We start from the raw sequence: 16,972 nt of genomic DNA on the forward strand, positions 1-16,972 counted from the left end.
GCTTCCTAAGTGCTTTTGCTGTGAGAGAAGAAACGGCGCAACAAACTCCCCAGCAGCACGCTGTCTTTCCATTTACAACATGACATGCGCGTTAAACACGTTACTGATACAATTTATAGTGAAATCGATTTTATGCTGGAACATTTCAAAATCGATTCAATGCATCGAATTAATTTTAGATTAAATAATACATTTTGATTATTATTATCCGAAATCACACGGCAGTAAGAAGGGACGTGTGCTGAAATTTTTCGAACCCTGTTCACCACTTAATCCTTTTCGTTCTTTGCCGAGTATACTTTAATATCTTTTATTTGCTTTAAAGTACATTGCAATATTTCTATTTAATTAGTCGCAAATATTATATTTAAAGTATATATAGAAGCATTTTTATTGATGTTACAACCATTACATTATTCGGACTGATAGAAATATTAGTAATAAGAAATATTACGGGTATTTTAACACCTTAATCTAGTTGTAACAAGCCAAACCCACTGGGTTCGTTCCCCGAGTAAAACAAGCGTTGTGAGATCCACAATGCATGTTTCGAAAGTTCGTGAAACCCCCTAGACTCAAGAAGTTCCATATTGCTGGGGTCGTTTAAAAAGAAAAATAAAATACCGAATTAAAACAATAGGTATATTATTCATGCTATATTCATACTTGAAAAATGCAGAAGTAAATACAAAGGAAAATCAGTCACCACTCTTGTTCACAGAGAGTTGTCGATATCACGTTTAGAGAGAAAATCGCTTGGATTCAACTAAATCTGACCGAGATTCAGCGCGGGCTTACACCGATTTCAGGTTTAGGTTGCCGATACCTACATCTCATATACATTGCTGTCAGAATGCATTTTCTTACTTTTATATTATTTTACCAGATTTTCTTAAAATTCATCTGAGTGTAATGTTTTTTTGGAATTTAAGTTTTACTTTGAACGGACGGACGAACAGACGTACGGACAGACAGCAGTACCTCAGTAAAAAGGTTCCGTTCATACCCCTAATGTTTGGAACCCTAAAAATAATCGTTTATTATTAACATCGTCATCTTTCGTCTATTATTAACACCGGGATTAAAGTTAATTATTATGCTTCTATTAAGCTAAGTAATACACACATGTGGGTAGTTTCCTAGTATGTATCCCACGTATATAATATGTTCAAAGAATACTAATGCTAAAGTGATTCACATAATCAACATATTAGTTTGGCTCTTACTGGCCTGACTTAATTATAAGGATAATTATGTGTAGAATAATGATCACATAGAGACATATTTACACACTATTATCACGTATACTATAAACGCGAAAGTGGATGTATGGATTATTATTATTATTTATTGAATTTAATACAATATCCCACAAAGTTCAGTGGTTAGACTGTGGGAGCACCGCTTTAGTTTTTATGTGGATGTTTGTTTCTCTTCCACGCAAAAACCACTGAACGGATTTAGACGAATCTTGGTATTCAGATAGTTTATACCTTACAGTTAGTATTCTATTTTTAATCAATTTAAATACAAATTTATTGATACATGGTTGTGGAACATTAATTGAATAAACCTTTTTAATTTAAGGAAGTCTGAAGTATGCTTAATATGGCGTAAATAATTGTAATCACGATACTTAATTATAGACTTAAGTAAAGAAAGAAAATTGTTTAAAGAGAAACAGAAATAAAAAAATTATACTATAATTTTAATTTACCTTTATTACTAAAATTATTTATAAGAGCTACTTGTCTTTGTAAGCGTACTGGCTATTAACAAAAAAAAATGTTAGAATATTGCCACCGAGTATTATTCTATTTAGATCTATAGCTATACATTTATCAGTTGTATGACCTTTCCGTCATTAGACGCTCTTGGTTTTTGTTGTGATATTTAATTTAAAGCAGTAAAAGTAATATTTAGTGTAAGCATTCGTTTTTAAGCCCACAGAAGGGGGTTAAGAAACCAAATAGGTTGAGTCATCGACGACCCACCGAATTAATAAAATTTAGCTCTTCAGTATACCGTAACTACTTTATCCCTTGGTACTTCCACCAATTACTCCCTGCACCACACACTTGAGATCTCGTATCTTAATTGTATAAATTAATCGTCCAATTGGTAATTAAGGCGATTAGCCGGTGCTCGATACACTAATTGACCTTTTAATTTATGAATGGGATTGACTTTAATAACCACTAGGGTCGTGACTCATAGAATGTAGAGTCGGATTTCGACCTCTGTTGCTATGGTAAACAAATCTGTTTATGCCGTATTTACTTAAATATTATACTAATTGAGTGCACCCTAACATTGTATGTATTAAGAATCACTGTTGTAATTCCATGGTGTACAATGAAGAATATTCTAATCTAATCTAAGTGCAATATTGTTTTAAAAGTGGATTTATGATGATTAAGTAACTATATTTGTATGTTTGATACGTTTATACAATTAAACTACATAGCTTATTGCAGCGCTTTCAAATGATTGGACTCCGTTAAAACGATGCTAATCTTGTAGCAGTAAGCATCTTCGCTCATATCAAAGTTCCTTCTTTTGTTACAATTGTCAAGTTTGTCTGCAATGTTTTCACTAAAAGTTATCATAAAACTAAAGAGATGATTCAAATCAATATAGTTTTAGTCGCATAACCAAAATCCTCGCAAACATGGAGATTTGCATTAAAATAAAATGTAGAATATTAATTATGTTCAGTGTGCGAGTATATTATTGTCTGACATATATTGTATCAAAATATAAACAACATTCAATGTTCATTTGTTCGACAATACTTTGTGTACACTCCGCTCAATGGTTCCACACTTTGTCAGTCATTATTCTTGAGCACTTGTAAAGCGCACTGGAGCGCGATTCCTTGTAAACTCCGCCACCCAAGGCCGCTTGGTGTCAAATGACATTACGTTGTGTGTGCGATGAGCAATGTGTATTTTATACTGACAGTATAGATAGTTCTATGAACTCTTTAGATAAAGCGAGAGGGTGCGCTACACGCTCTAGAACGGCATCTCTCTTGCACAGTGAGTTAGTGATAAAATACTAAATACATCAGTGACTTTTTCCTCTTCTTCTTCTTAGCGAATGTTGCGACCAGCTTGTTTTAGTCTTCCTTTTCAGTAGCTCAATAGAATATTTCTTCTACGCTAGCGGTTTGCCTCCTGAATATCGATTTTCTCGATCGATATCGAATTTATACCGATTTTGCCCATGATGATAAATTGTCGCGGGATTTACCGTAGATGTCGAAAAATACACAAAAGTAATATGTTTTGAGTGTTTTTCTTTGAACCAGTAAAGTAGTACTCGATATAAACCCTTGTCTCTGTTCTACAATTGTAACATTGTGTTTACCGTACTTCGGTCATACGTGACCTACGATAATTTAACGTTTTCATGGAAATATGTAGTCGTGTAAAAAGGATTATTCTCTTAAACAATATGTCAACACAATACAAGATTTGAAGCAACCAAAACAAGTGACACTTTTTTCTTTATAAAAATAAACTTAAACGTGCCTCGTGTTAACCGCTGAGAATCATAAATCAAGATAGTATTTAAATAAAAACACTTAATAGCACATAATTCTTCATTTTCAACCGAAATTATGTAAAACCCGATTATTATAATACAGTTGTGCCCCGTGAATGCAATTTACTTCACTGCCGTGATCATTATGTTACGTAATCGAAACAGCGTAATTATCTCCAAACATGTTGGTTTTCAACAATGGAATTCGTAAATAATGGGATTTACTGTCTGAAAAAACAAATAACTCTCACAAAAAAGTTAGACAATCAAAATTGTATTAAGTATCGTGGAAGGGAGACATCGCTTTACGCCAAGTAGAGCTCCATCCCTCTCCCACGGTTGTCAGTAGGTAGGTGTATGTCACAACTGCCAGCCTTGGAGAATTGGCAGTACAGTGCGTAATTGCGTGTGACTAAAGGAACTCAAGTCTTTTAAGTCAATTGAAGTAGATTTTGGTGCATAGGCTAAAGACAAAAAAATTGCTATTACGGCTCGTGATACAGCTTATGACAGATTGACGGATAGAAAGACGGAACCTCAGTAATGGGATTCCGTTTTTACCATTTTTTTACGGAACCCAAAAAAAGAAAAAAATATCTAAATCCTAATGATTAATAAAGATTTATATTTAACCTCTCCTTACATCCTCTTAATAGGATCTCTACAAGTAAATGAATTTAGAATGTCGGTATGTAACAACGACCTATCCCAACAAACTACCTAACAAAGCGCATTCCAATACACAAGCGAGTTAGTAACCAAAGCAATTCGATCAAGACGCAAATACACTTGAATATCTTCGTGAAGACTGAAGGCTAAGGCAAGAAGTCTATTCTGCCAGATGTTCATAGCATACCACAGGAGTAAACCTCCATTCAATAAGTGAACGAAAATAAACACCGTTCAAAAAGTAAAAGTCGAAAAACGAACTGTAAAAAACTTGAAAGCTCATAAACTTAAAATGTATCAAGTTTTTAACATTGTTACGCTGATTAAAATAAGGATTAAGCAGAAACAGGGCTTTGGGGGATACCATCTTCTTTGAAAGTAAGTCTTGCAGTTGTGTGAGCGAGAAAGCGCAGTACACAGTGTAGAGCGACATCCCTCTCCCACACCCGCAAAAATGTTATTTGGAGAGATCTTGGTAGACCCTCTGGCTTCACGCCAATTTAACGGTAAAAGTCGAGCGGACAATTGAAACGGATTCATTGGCGGAATTCGAAACCGATCGAAGAATTAAAAGTAGATACTAATTTATTGTTGCATCACTGGACGACAACGGAATATATATTGCTCTCCTATTCATTGCATTTCGAAAAGGGTTTTGTAGATTGAAATTTTAAACTTTGACGTTTATTTTTGACTTAATCCACGAAAATACTTCGTTCTGTAGGTGACAAAAATGTGGGTACATGTCAAATGAATATTTTATTTAGAGATTTTAAAGTCTCTTCTTATAAACAGCATCCATTTAACGTTAATAAAGTCAATAGAACCCTTAATCCACTCACAGCGCTCTTCACCACTTTTATCCTAGACGTTTTAGTGGAAGAAATAGAGCAACTTACTCACAAGGAGCAAAATCTTTACCCTCGATTTAGGCACATGTAATTTCAACTTCAACCTCCTTATTCGAAATAGATCATTCTGTTTTCAAGTTACCCTTTCATAAAATTCGTGCATATAAAAGTGGACAAGGAAGGCAATGTTATTAAAAAACAATTGCCATCACGAACATAGAATTAAACAGAACCACAAGTAAATGCGGCTTCTTCCAACCTCGACGTTTCTATCTGTAGAACAACAGTCAAGTTATCGATTTAAATGGATCAATTCTTTTGTTTAGCTCTTATTGATTATTGAATACTTCTATTCTGGATGATGTTAAAAATTATGATCCTGAGTTATACCTGATAGGTGTTATTTGTATAAGCACCACCACCACGTTGAATTGAATTTGCACGAAGTGCCGTGGGTTCGATCCCCGCTTAACACAAGCATTATTGTGATCCACGAATGCTGTTCTGTGTATGAGTGTTTTTGTGCTACTTGAATGTTTGTGAACATAAAATTACCCCCGCCTTATAAGCATAAAATTAATTAGTTTAAGTCTCTCATATATAATAAATTTTTGTATGCCAAATAGCATACAAAATACAGCAATTTTTACATGGTTTTTATAACCTCGATGGAATTAACATTTCCCTGAGAATAAAAGTTAAAAACAATTTAGCCTCAAAGCCTTAGATTCTCAATATACAGAACAATGTGATCAATCCATCCGAGTATACCTTCAGCTATTTCAGTCTCAATACAAGTTAGACGATAACACTTGAATGAACTAAGTGGAGTAATAGAACATTGTTTGTTGTGAAGCAATATAGGGCACTCAGGACAAGGCTACATTTATATATTCCAAGATACAACAAATTTTACGATAAAAGTATTTGATTTCGAATATATTTAAGCTTATGCGATAAGATAATGGGAAGAATAACTAGAGTTGTAGGTAAAGAAATGTAGCATTTCTTTTATTTGACCTAATATTATTTTCTACAATATAGTCGGGGAGGCATCGGATTTTAAATAAGTAGTTATATTTGGATGCGCGTGGTTATACGAGAGGTTCTCAATTCGTCGGTATTTCTTTTTGTTTTTTAACTCAGAAAGTTAGCTTTTAATCTGAAATAGCAGCCTTTTTATAACTACTTTTTGCAATACTAGTTTTTTGAAATAGAATATTTTTTGTTTTAAAAAAATATTACTTATTATAAAGCATATTCGAAAAAAATAATGTATCATCAAGATGTATTATTACAATAATACAAAGACTGATTTAGACCAATTCTACCTCGGATGACTTTCTTGCTCACAAAAGTCCGCACATTTTTTAATCTTATTTACACAATATTTTTTTAAGCCAAACTAAAAACGTATAGTCCGAGTGAAACATGACTGATTATCTCAAATTCTAACAAACGCGACATCATAAAAAAGCACGTGCCATCGCACCATGTCACAACTATACATCGCGCATTACTATCATAATATTATCATACTCTCATATCTATACAAATATATCTACAGATACACATGCACTTATCTGTATTCATGTTATTGAACTTGATATTATGAAATCAGTTCGTTAACGCACAAAGGGCTGACAGATTGAAACTATCGGGGCAATAAAACTGGTGATTATTATGTGCCCGGACAGTAGCTGGTTCTGATTGGACAGTGGTTTCTTTAATCGAAACGTGGACGGAATAGTGAGCAAGTATCGGACGGACAGGTTGCTATTTGTTGTTGATTGGTGGGGCATATATTGATGAATGAAATGCAAGCATAGAGGTAGATGAGGTATTGGTATTTTTAGTGATATCGTTTTAATTAAATAGAGAGCAAGTGAAAACGAAAACTTGCCTTTTCAGACCTAATTTGAGCAAAGGTTAGACAAAGGCTTTAAAGAGTTGTACAGTTTAATGTAGTTTTTTTAAATATGATGTTTTAATTCAATGATACTTTTTTTAATTTTGTCTAAATAATATTGTACCCCTTCACGGCAAGACATAGTGCACAAATAATACCTCCTAACATCTGTATGTAAATTTCCTGTTTTATAAATAAAGTATTCTGATTCTAAAGGAATATTAGGGTAATTTTAGTCATAAGAGGAAAACTCTAAAGAAAGCCTTAATCGTAGTTACAGTGTGATTCTGAAATAACAGTAAAGTTAAAAATACTCTGACATTGAAAAGTCCCAATGATGCGTTCAAACGTGCCTGCATCCTACTTTTAGAGGGATTAGATGGTAATAAAATGGAAACGGTTGGCATGGTTTCATTCAAGGCATAAATCATTCATTTATTAGCGGTTCAAAGTCTAAAGTCCAAACAGATAACAATTTCTTTAAATACGATATTGTTTCGCTTAATTATTTTTTTTATCTTTAGCGAAAAACGAGTGCCGCAATTAGGAATTTAATTCTTGGGTTGGGTTTTCACAAACATACAAATCCTTGCAAAATGCACATGCACAAAGACACCCAGACTCAGAACAAGCATTCGCGGATCACACAAATGCTTGTCCCACGCGGGAGCGAACCCGCGACACGTCGCACACCGTAGTTTTGGCGACCTTACCACTAGGCTATACATGCATTTATTTAATCAACATTGATCACGCGTATTTTCGGGATAGTCCATATAGTTTTGGACAAAACTGGAGTCCTTAAACATGATCTGAAGTGGCAGCGGGGTCGCGAGATAACGTCGTTACTCTTGAAGTCTTTATAATAATTATTGTCATCTGATTGAGATATGTAATTGCTAAGTAAGATAGCCAAGGTGCATGAGTATAAATAGATGGCGGTTAATCGGACTTATAGTTCAACTGGTGTCAAATATGCAGTGCTTGGTTGTAGTCTGCCAGGGGAACAATTTACAACTATTTTTAATAGTTTATAAATTCATCATCATCATCATGTTCGTCCACTGCTGAACACAGGCCTCCAAAATTCTCCTACTCTTCTACTCCTGCCAGTCATCCTTCGCAGATCATGATAGCTCTGAAAATGTCTCATCATGACCCTTCTAGGATATAGGTATATCTAGGGTTTAAGAGATCATTTCAAACTTGAATTGCCTACCATTGATTGTAAATTCCCAAGTTTAAAATTACCTAAAACCACTGTAATGGCTTGACGTGCGATAATTAAAGGTTCTATTGTAATTACTCTTACAAAATTATCTGAATGTGAATAAGAACGATTGTTAACGCAAAAAGCAAGGTGATCATTAGGCCGTTGACTTCGCGGCGTGAGGTGGCTTAATGATCATCTTAACGTTATTGCGAAGCTGCTACAACATTCTTACATTAGATTCAGAAATAAGTTAGAAATTATTTTAAAACCTAAAAGATATTTGGTTGAGTTTATGCTAAGATATTAAATGCTTATTTCTTGGGATGTTTCTGAAGCATTCAAGTCATTTTCAGAGACTCCCGATACACAGTGCTAAAAACGATTTTGTCTTGGTACTAAAAGTAAGAAAATCTTTAATTTAATATTTATTTTTAGAACGACAAACAATTGAGAAGAATAGAATAGATAATAGTAATGTTAATTATTAAGACTATAAATAAACACTTCGCAAAAAAGATCAAGAAGGTCAACCTCGTAGTCATAAATCTATTCTTATTTCTCAGATTATAACAATTTTCCTCAATAAAGAAGGTGTCAAGGATCTGGGGGTCTACCACGAAGTCTTAAAGTAAAATATAATTGTGGAAATGGATACGTTGGATATTGGTAAATATTTACATAATCCCATCTATTTCAATCATTCAGAAAACTTCCCAAGGCCTTCTGCCTACCCCTTTAGGAACTAAAGCGTGAATGTTATCAAAACATTCACAACTCTGTGTTTACGCGAATATCAATTACAAAGTCTTATTAATGTTTTATTTGCTTTTGCTGACTTGCCAAGTTACGATTAAGTGCTGTTTGTTTAAATCTCTTCGAATTTATACATCTGTTGATGTACAGTAAATTGTTTGGTGTTCGTTCGAGTTTGCTCGTTTCCATGGCAACCAGAAATGTATTGCAATATTTTTATCTTACTAACATTGAGAAATGACCAAAATTTCAACAAAATAATGTTGAATGTTTTACTATTTTACCTCCAAACACGCAATTTTCAGTAAAATCTGATAAAAGTAATCATGTAACGCTAATAGATAAAACGTGAATTCTAAATTATACCGCCATTTAAGGTCTCTCACATGACACAAATGACGAAACAATTGCAAAACCTTCGATGATTAATTCTATATCGCTATTCATTTGTTCCTATGTCACAATTATCATAAATTTCAATAGCATTAATAGATTTTATATAAGAATATCGTGTTGCACAGAAGTGCTTCTCAATCAGTGCTATTTAAATTTAACAAGGTCATATAGTTTTATGCTGAGTGCCTACAATTGCCTACAAAGTAATATACTTGAGTACAAGATGAAGGAGAGAAGGAGGATGATCTAGTTCGTATTCTCTACAGATCTAAAAAAAATTTGGCCCACATAGTTGCTTCTACTTTAACTTTAATGTTTCATCCCAAAATTGTATAAGCTAGACACGTGATTCTTTGAAATTCTTTCTTTCAATTCGACAGTTTGTTTATTGTTGAGTTTTGCTTAACCTTTGTCATTATCTTCCGTAGTGTTTTATGTGTATACCTATACATGTTGGACTGATCCATTCTGACGCACAAACCATCAAACAAGCCGGACGCGGCTAGCTGACCCAGTTTTCAACAAGATTACTAGCCAGTTGCCAAAGATTTGTCGATCGACGGATGGGATACAACTACGATTGCAATCGCAATAGCTGAACCTATGCAACTTTCATTTCATCCTTAGTACAAATGTAACGAAAATCGTCAAGTTCGTCATGATCCATTGTCGTTAAATATTTGACAAACATTTGTAGATCATGCTAATTTGAAAAGGCTTATAGAAATCAGATCATAATGAATTGGAGGTTTTGATTTTCGATGAATGTGAAGAACATTTGTGTGTGTCACAAATGTTTGCTCCAAGTTTGGAATAGAGAAAATTGCTGTTGAAAGATCTCTAGTCGAGACTTTAGAAATGAATTTATATGAGTGCCAACAATCGTTGCTTCGTACCGAGGAAGTTTAGATAATAAACTGCGTATATTTCATATTGTTGAGGAAACGGTGTTATCGAGTTTAACGTTTTTTAATAATTCGCAATTCAATTTTTTTCACTAAAATTTTGGAAACTTCATTTAAAAAACCAACCTAGCCATTACACGATAGTGAACAATAATGCTATCTTAAAGACGGGTATTTAATCAAAAATAGCATTTATTTTAGATTTGATATCAACCAAAGCTTGTCGAAGTTAATCCTCACAATAAAAGACAATCTATGCTTAATCTTTAAGGTTACCTGATATAAACATAGATTATGCTAATTGTACTGATAAATAGATAAATTTGTCTCGGAAAATAGAACAAGCCTCATACTGTGAACTTCTAAGATAAAACTATTAGTGTTGTTGAAAAGTGATAGCACTACATCAATGTAGCGTTCCATCTCCCTTCCACATGCAAAAGACCCGTCTTAAAAGTTCATAGTGTAGGAAATGGTTTTGTTATCTTAATCTTCATGTTATAATTGTCGATGCTTTTTATTGCACTTATAAGATGAATGCTATTAATATCTAGTGGTAATTACTTTTTATGATATTGATCTTCCTTGTGTTTCATTATTATATGCCTTGCTATTTTTTTGTTTAACATAAAAAACGCGTTTAGATCTATTCCTGGCAGGAAATTTTATGTTTTAAGATTATAAAGACCTTTTTTCAGCTATTTTCATTTTCCTTTTTTTTTCTCCCCATTCTTTACATGTATCTACTTTTTTTATTTAACTTACTTAGGTGGGTATATTAATTCGAAAATCGGTTGGCAATCCCGTTAAATATGCATGAGTAAACTGTTGCGTTAATAGTATTTTGAAAACTTTAGCTTTCAATATCATTTATTATATACTTCCTATCACTAAGTATATACAATTCTACTGTCTTATAAGTTATAGCATGCTTGATGTGTTTATTAGCTATAAGACATACCGTTTACAGTGGTATTCATTTGTGCAATTAACTCCTCAGAGTTTTTGTAGCGCATGCAACATTCCTGAGTTTCTTTCACTCTGACTGGCACTGATGCATTTTTAGTAAGCAAATAAATGGCCGCCACGAAAGGAATAACTACACTATCTGCGTTAAGCCATGTTTTGTGAAAATTATGTTTACTTGCATATTTTTTTATATCAAAAATAATTCAAGAATTAAATAATTCAATGAATTCTGATGATAATAAACGTGATGTATACACAGACAGTTATTAAAGCAATGACGATCTTATTAGCTAAATAACTTAGTATTTAACCTTTTTCGATAAAGGTCGTTAGTTCAATCACTGTTCGGTCAAATTGATATTATATTTCTGTGACCTCTGTGCTGGTGTGTGCCATAAATAAAAGATCATTCTGTTGATAAAATACTTGAATAAGTCTCTAAATAAACTCTAAAGTATTTTGAACAATTCTTAATTAATTCGTACCAATTGATGTAGGACTAAGATTGTTTAAAATTAAATAAACATAATATAATCACAATTGATAAGACTGCAATATAAATAATAAAAAAAAACAATACAATAACGATAAAAGTTCGACGTTTAAACCGCGATATAGCGTGTCGAATGCAATAGTTGAATCCAAAACGCATTTACAATAAAAACTCTTTCTAAAAACCATTTTATTGTTTAATTGAGGTAAATATAGATGTTAGAAGCGTAGTTAAACTGTCATTATTATCGCTCTTGCATCGAAAGCCACGGGATGGCCTTGATGTGTCTTGAATGTTCTAGAGTTACGACGCCGCAACGGAAGGGCCCAAGATAATCCCCTTGAGGAATGCATAGCAGGTAAAGATGACTAAAGATGTATTTGATAATGATGAGCACTTTTGATGCGATGATCCTGTTTTTGAGATGTTGTTGTATATTATACAGTTTGAACATTACTTAAAGTTTCTGTTTGTAAATTAAATTATGTTATCGTTCTGTTTCGATTATGGCTTATCACAGTAACATATCACTAGCTTATTTAAAAAAGGTTATTGGTAGAAAAAAATACTTTATTTTTTTAAGCTGATTAACTTCTTTTTGTTCACAAGTACTATTAAATTATCGGAAACCGGAATGTAATATAATGACACAATAAAAAAGATTTATGATCTTATAATACTATTAGCAGGAAAAAATTAAATTCAAATTAGGTGATTACCAAGAGATTTTAATAAGAAATTTATATTAGTCCAAAGTTTCAGCTACCAACAGAATCAAACTGGTCCAGTCCCAAGGGCAGTGTAATGAGATGCAAGTTGAACATCTCGAAACTATCTGAAGAACTAATCAGTTTAAATGGACGCGGTTTGCCAAAGACGTTTGGTTATCAAAGGAGAGTAAGACTAACTATGAAACGATGAAGTAAAGAAATTACATTCATCATACTAGCCGACCATGCCCAGTAGGGCAGTATTTATAAGGTAATTATAGGTAAATAAATAGGTTAAAAAATGAAAGTAAGTTACCTTGGCTTTTCAGAAAATTATCAAAATACTTGTGTTAGGAAAACCTCGCTCATCCTACGTGAATTTATACCTAGATTTATAATACTGTCATTGTCACTAAAAATATTTTTTGAGTAAAGAAGGAAAATATCTTGCCTTTTTATTTTTAATCGGTCCATTTCATAAAACCACCAATTACAGCGTCACAAACCTTACCTTCTTTGTAATATTAATACGAACAGATAAATACTTTATCAAAGTAACACTTGTGTAACACGAATGTCATTCAATTGTATCACAAAGAAATCATCCGGGGTTTTATTAATGTTTAAACAGATAAACAATGAAATATGGAAACAGTAAACGCTGACAATGTAGCTACAATGTCGACAAATAATAATGGATTCGCTGCACATGGAGATAATTTCGAAGCAAGATAAAATATACAATAGTATTTTAGTACATCGAATAGGGTATTTAACTTCATCTTATAATATATAATGCAAATACGTATTTTTTATCGTACTACAATATCAAAAAGTAAGGAAGATAAAAGCACTTAAGTACGATAGTGGGGGCTAAAAACATCACTTACTAGTAAAAAGCGTACTAGTAAGTGACGTCACACAAGATTTCAAATCACTGTATTATCTTTATTTGTTTACAAAGTAAAAGAAAAAATACGTATCCAGTATTTTTTGGAAATCTGTCAGTCTGACTAAATAGTTTGTTTTTTATTTTCTCAAATACCCTATTTACCCTATTTATTTCTGTTATATTGCTAAGTTCTTGCGTGCAATCGGCTATAATCATAAAACTTCTAGAATAAGTATTTATAGCACAGGGTTCATTCAGCTATTAATTACAGACTCGGGCATTAATTTGACGTTTATACCTATCTCTTCGTAATTAAATTATTTTTATAGGTCTCAGTAATTGCCGTTTCAGACTATCCTACAATAGCCATCACTTTGAGTTAGAACGATTTTTTTTTAAATGGAACTTTTTCCACTACTGATCATGGTCACTAAATCTGCATAACTTATCTTATTTTTTAGTAAGTTTTCATCTATTATCGCTCCTTTCTTACGCTATGTATTAGCTAGAGGTACCATAACATCGTGTTCCCAAAAAGGTAATCAGAATTTACGTAGAACGGTAGAAACATTTATTGATATCCTTAATTATTCTTCCAGTTTACATAATTGGAAAGACAAGTTCATTCCGATCGACAAAATTGTACAACGAAAAAGTTCGCTTACAAAAGAAAAGAACAATAGTGACCTATTTAAAAAACGAAGCGAGTAAATCCCAGCGTCCCGATGCGAACGCAGATGATCTTTATTTTAACACAATCGTCCCCATTGACTTGAATAACATTGAGTCCTTATCGGAATCCAAATATTGTGATTCATTCATCAGCATTACCGTTGCGAAAATAATCTGATCTGTTTGTGGGTGTAAGTATGCGAATCGTATGCAGTTTGTACTCGACTTGTAGCTTTTGATTCTTGATTATATTTCGTTTATCTTTGATAATCTTTGATCTATGGATTTTTATTATTGTTGTCATTTAGATTCGTAAACGGTGGTTCTCTTTTGGTTGGTGCACCTGGAGTCATTACAGTAACATAATAGTATATAACAGTAATTTTAAGTGTGCCTGGAAATTGCCTATTTGGAATCAAAACTTTTAGATACTTTACCTTTGGAAATCATACATTCTGCTGTTGATGTTATTTTCCTTGCTGCTATACAAACTTTGGTGGGACTTTACAATAGCGTTTAAGACTAACTGGATATTACAACGAGTTTGAGGTGTGTTTCGGTTTCCGTTTTCTTTTTTTTCCTTTTGTTTTTACAATACAGGGCAAAGATTTCCCCTTATACCTATATCATACAATTTTTTTTTTTAATACTATATCTTTAATTATGTATAATCCACACGTGTCATGATATCCAACATCAAGTCGTATATGATGAAATGTGTTAAGAATATTCATAGGACCTCGAAACGTTACCTTAACGACGACCATGACCGCTAACCGTTTGTACTAGGTTAATGTTTGTATCGAGCCATTGATAAACAAATAGGCTAATAGGTAGTAATCAGTTCCGGTGGTTATAAAGTGAACTACGATTTGATGGAATAAAAGTATGAATGGACTTGAAAAAACAATTGATGGATGATCGGGTATGATGGGGTGATTCGTCATCTCACTCCATATATTCAGCCCCTATGGGATGACATGGGAAAAATCAAAATTACTAATTACTAGTACTTCAATTCTACAACTTGTCTTAAAAATTTTGTTGGGAGGTTTTTTAAATTGTATTTTCGTTTAGTTCAGATATAAAGACAAACTTTGACAAGCGTTCCATATGGGTAACGTCCTAAATTATGATCTAGTTTTTAAAACAATAATACGTACGATGATAAATAAAAAAATGTTTTATTGATATTTGTATTAATAAACATATCTATTTTTAATCCGTTGCAGTACGTACAATAAAGTATAAACGACTTTGATGTATTACAATCGCTGTTTAGAATTATAAAATAATTTTATTGAATTAAATTTATTGCTAACATTGAGAACTAGCTCGTAAAGAAGGACTTCAATGCCTTTCTTATTTATAGCTTTATTCCTTTTTTATTTACGTGAAAAGTTTTTAATTAATTGTAAAAATTATATCAAGGTGATTGTTAAACAATTGAATTCCAAAGAAGGGAAAATCATTGTTTACGTTTTTTTTTCGTGTCGTAAGGTTCCAATATGGCCACGGGTATTCCCAAGGCAACATAACCCACTGTTTGTATTGTTAAGAATATCAGGTAATTTTTAACAATACGGTGTAACATGCGACTGAGGACAATGAAGCATAGACGCTGAATATTAACGCATTAAAATTTTAAAACATGAACAACGTACTGGCCGCTTATTTATACATGTTTCTTGAAATATAATTATGAAGAATTTAAATTTGAAATTTGAATACAGCACAGAAAAATAATTAAAAAAAAACGAATCTTATGATTGACAAATTAACTGTCAATCGTAAGATTAGGATTAGATCTGTTTTAATTACCTTTTAAAAATAGATACAAAATGATTTATTAAATAGGTCGCCGTATTATAATTGTTTATGCTAATGCTCGACCGTTGAAAAGAACCGTTTGTTACGACATTCGCCGATAATCCTACGTTACGTGTATTGTTTAATCCAATTTACTCAAAACATGTGTAGGTACAACAATAAATGCATGCCATAATAAACATGTTTATAAAAATAGACACACCTATCCAATCTGTTACTCAGGTATCGACTAAAAATATCGATTCAGTCCAGTCTCATTGAATTAAAGCGTGTACGTTACACAGAATCGAGTAAATGGAATACAGAATCGATTTTCGAAAAATTGAAATGTTAATACTTACACAGAAACTTATAAATCGAACACCATGACCCAGTTCACAGAACACCACGTTGGAATGTCAGTTTATAACCTTAAAACGATCACTTTTACACTGTTTAGGCACTTTTTGAGTACACGAAAGTAAATAAAGTTGGTAGAATGTTTAGTGTTGATTTTTACACGTTTTTTTGTGTATTTTCGTGTGGGATGGCCGGCCGGCGAAGCGTGCGCGTCGTACTGAGCAACGTATAGCGGGCTCGGCGATGCATTGGTTCCGTCTGAGCGAGCTGGCTCGTCACACAAACGTCATTTTATCGCGCGACGCGCTTACGCCGGCGCACAGTGGTATCATTTTGTTTGAGTTTGGTCAAAATGAAGGAATTTATGAGGGATTGTTAATTATTTTTTAAGACTTGACAAGGTAGTCGTTTCGGCTTTTTGTTGGTGAGTTGATGCTTTGCATAAATTTTCTTGTGATCCATACTAATCCGTGAAGCATTGTTAGAAATTATAATACCTATAGATAAATTTTAATCTTATTTATTTAATCATCTCAAGTAAGTGCGAAAACGATGAAAATCTCAATTATAATCTCTGAATCGGTTTATCGCTAATTCTACTAAATACATCAAACTCAATCAATTTAAGTATTCTTAGTGTAATAATTATAATTATTTTCAATATTCTGTGTAGGTACTCGTATTAGACGAGCGTTTTTATACAATCGTTTAAAAAATAATTATACTTATTTCTATTTAATTGTTTATGTAATCCTTATAAAACTATATAAAACGATTAATAATGCAATCACAACTAACTTTCATCATTTTATAACCAGATAT

General features: G+C 32.8%; 2 protein-coding genes across 2 annotated transcripts in view; one reads left to right on the top strand and one right to left on the bottom strand.

The window, feature by feature from the left end:
• LOC113493833 (organic cation transporter protein-like) overlaps positions 1-16,370 on the bottom strand; it is a 28,221-nt gene extending 11,851 nt beyond the window's left edge. Inside the window, exon 1 of the mRNA XM_026871863.1 lies at positions 16,153-16,370. The gene's annotated coding sequence lies outside the window, so the exon portion shown is untranslated. The remainder of the gene's footprint in view (positions 1-16,152) is intronic.
• A 126-nt stretch (positions 16,371-16,496) lies between these two features.
• LOC113494097 (neurotrimin-like) overlaps positions 16,497-16,972 on the top strand; it is a 155,182-nt gene continuing 154,706 nt past the window's right edge. The window contains exon 1 of the mRNA XM_026872244.1: positions 16,497-16,574. The gene's annotated coding sequence lies outside the window, so the exon portion shown is untranslated. The remainder of the gene's footprint in view (positions 16,575-16,972) is intronic.

The sequence above is a fragment of the Trichoplusia ni genome, chromosome 5, assembly GCF_003590095.1.
Source record: "Trichoplusia ni isolate ovarian cell line Hi5 chromosome 5, tn1, whole genome shotgun sequence".
Taxonomy (NCBI): domain Eukaryota; kingdom Metazoa; phylum Arthropoda; class Insecta; order Lepidoptera; family Noctuidae; genus Trichoplusia; species Trichoplusia ni.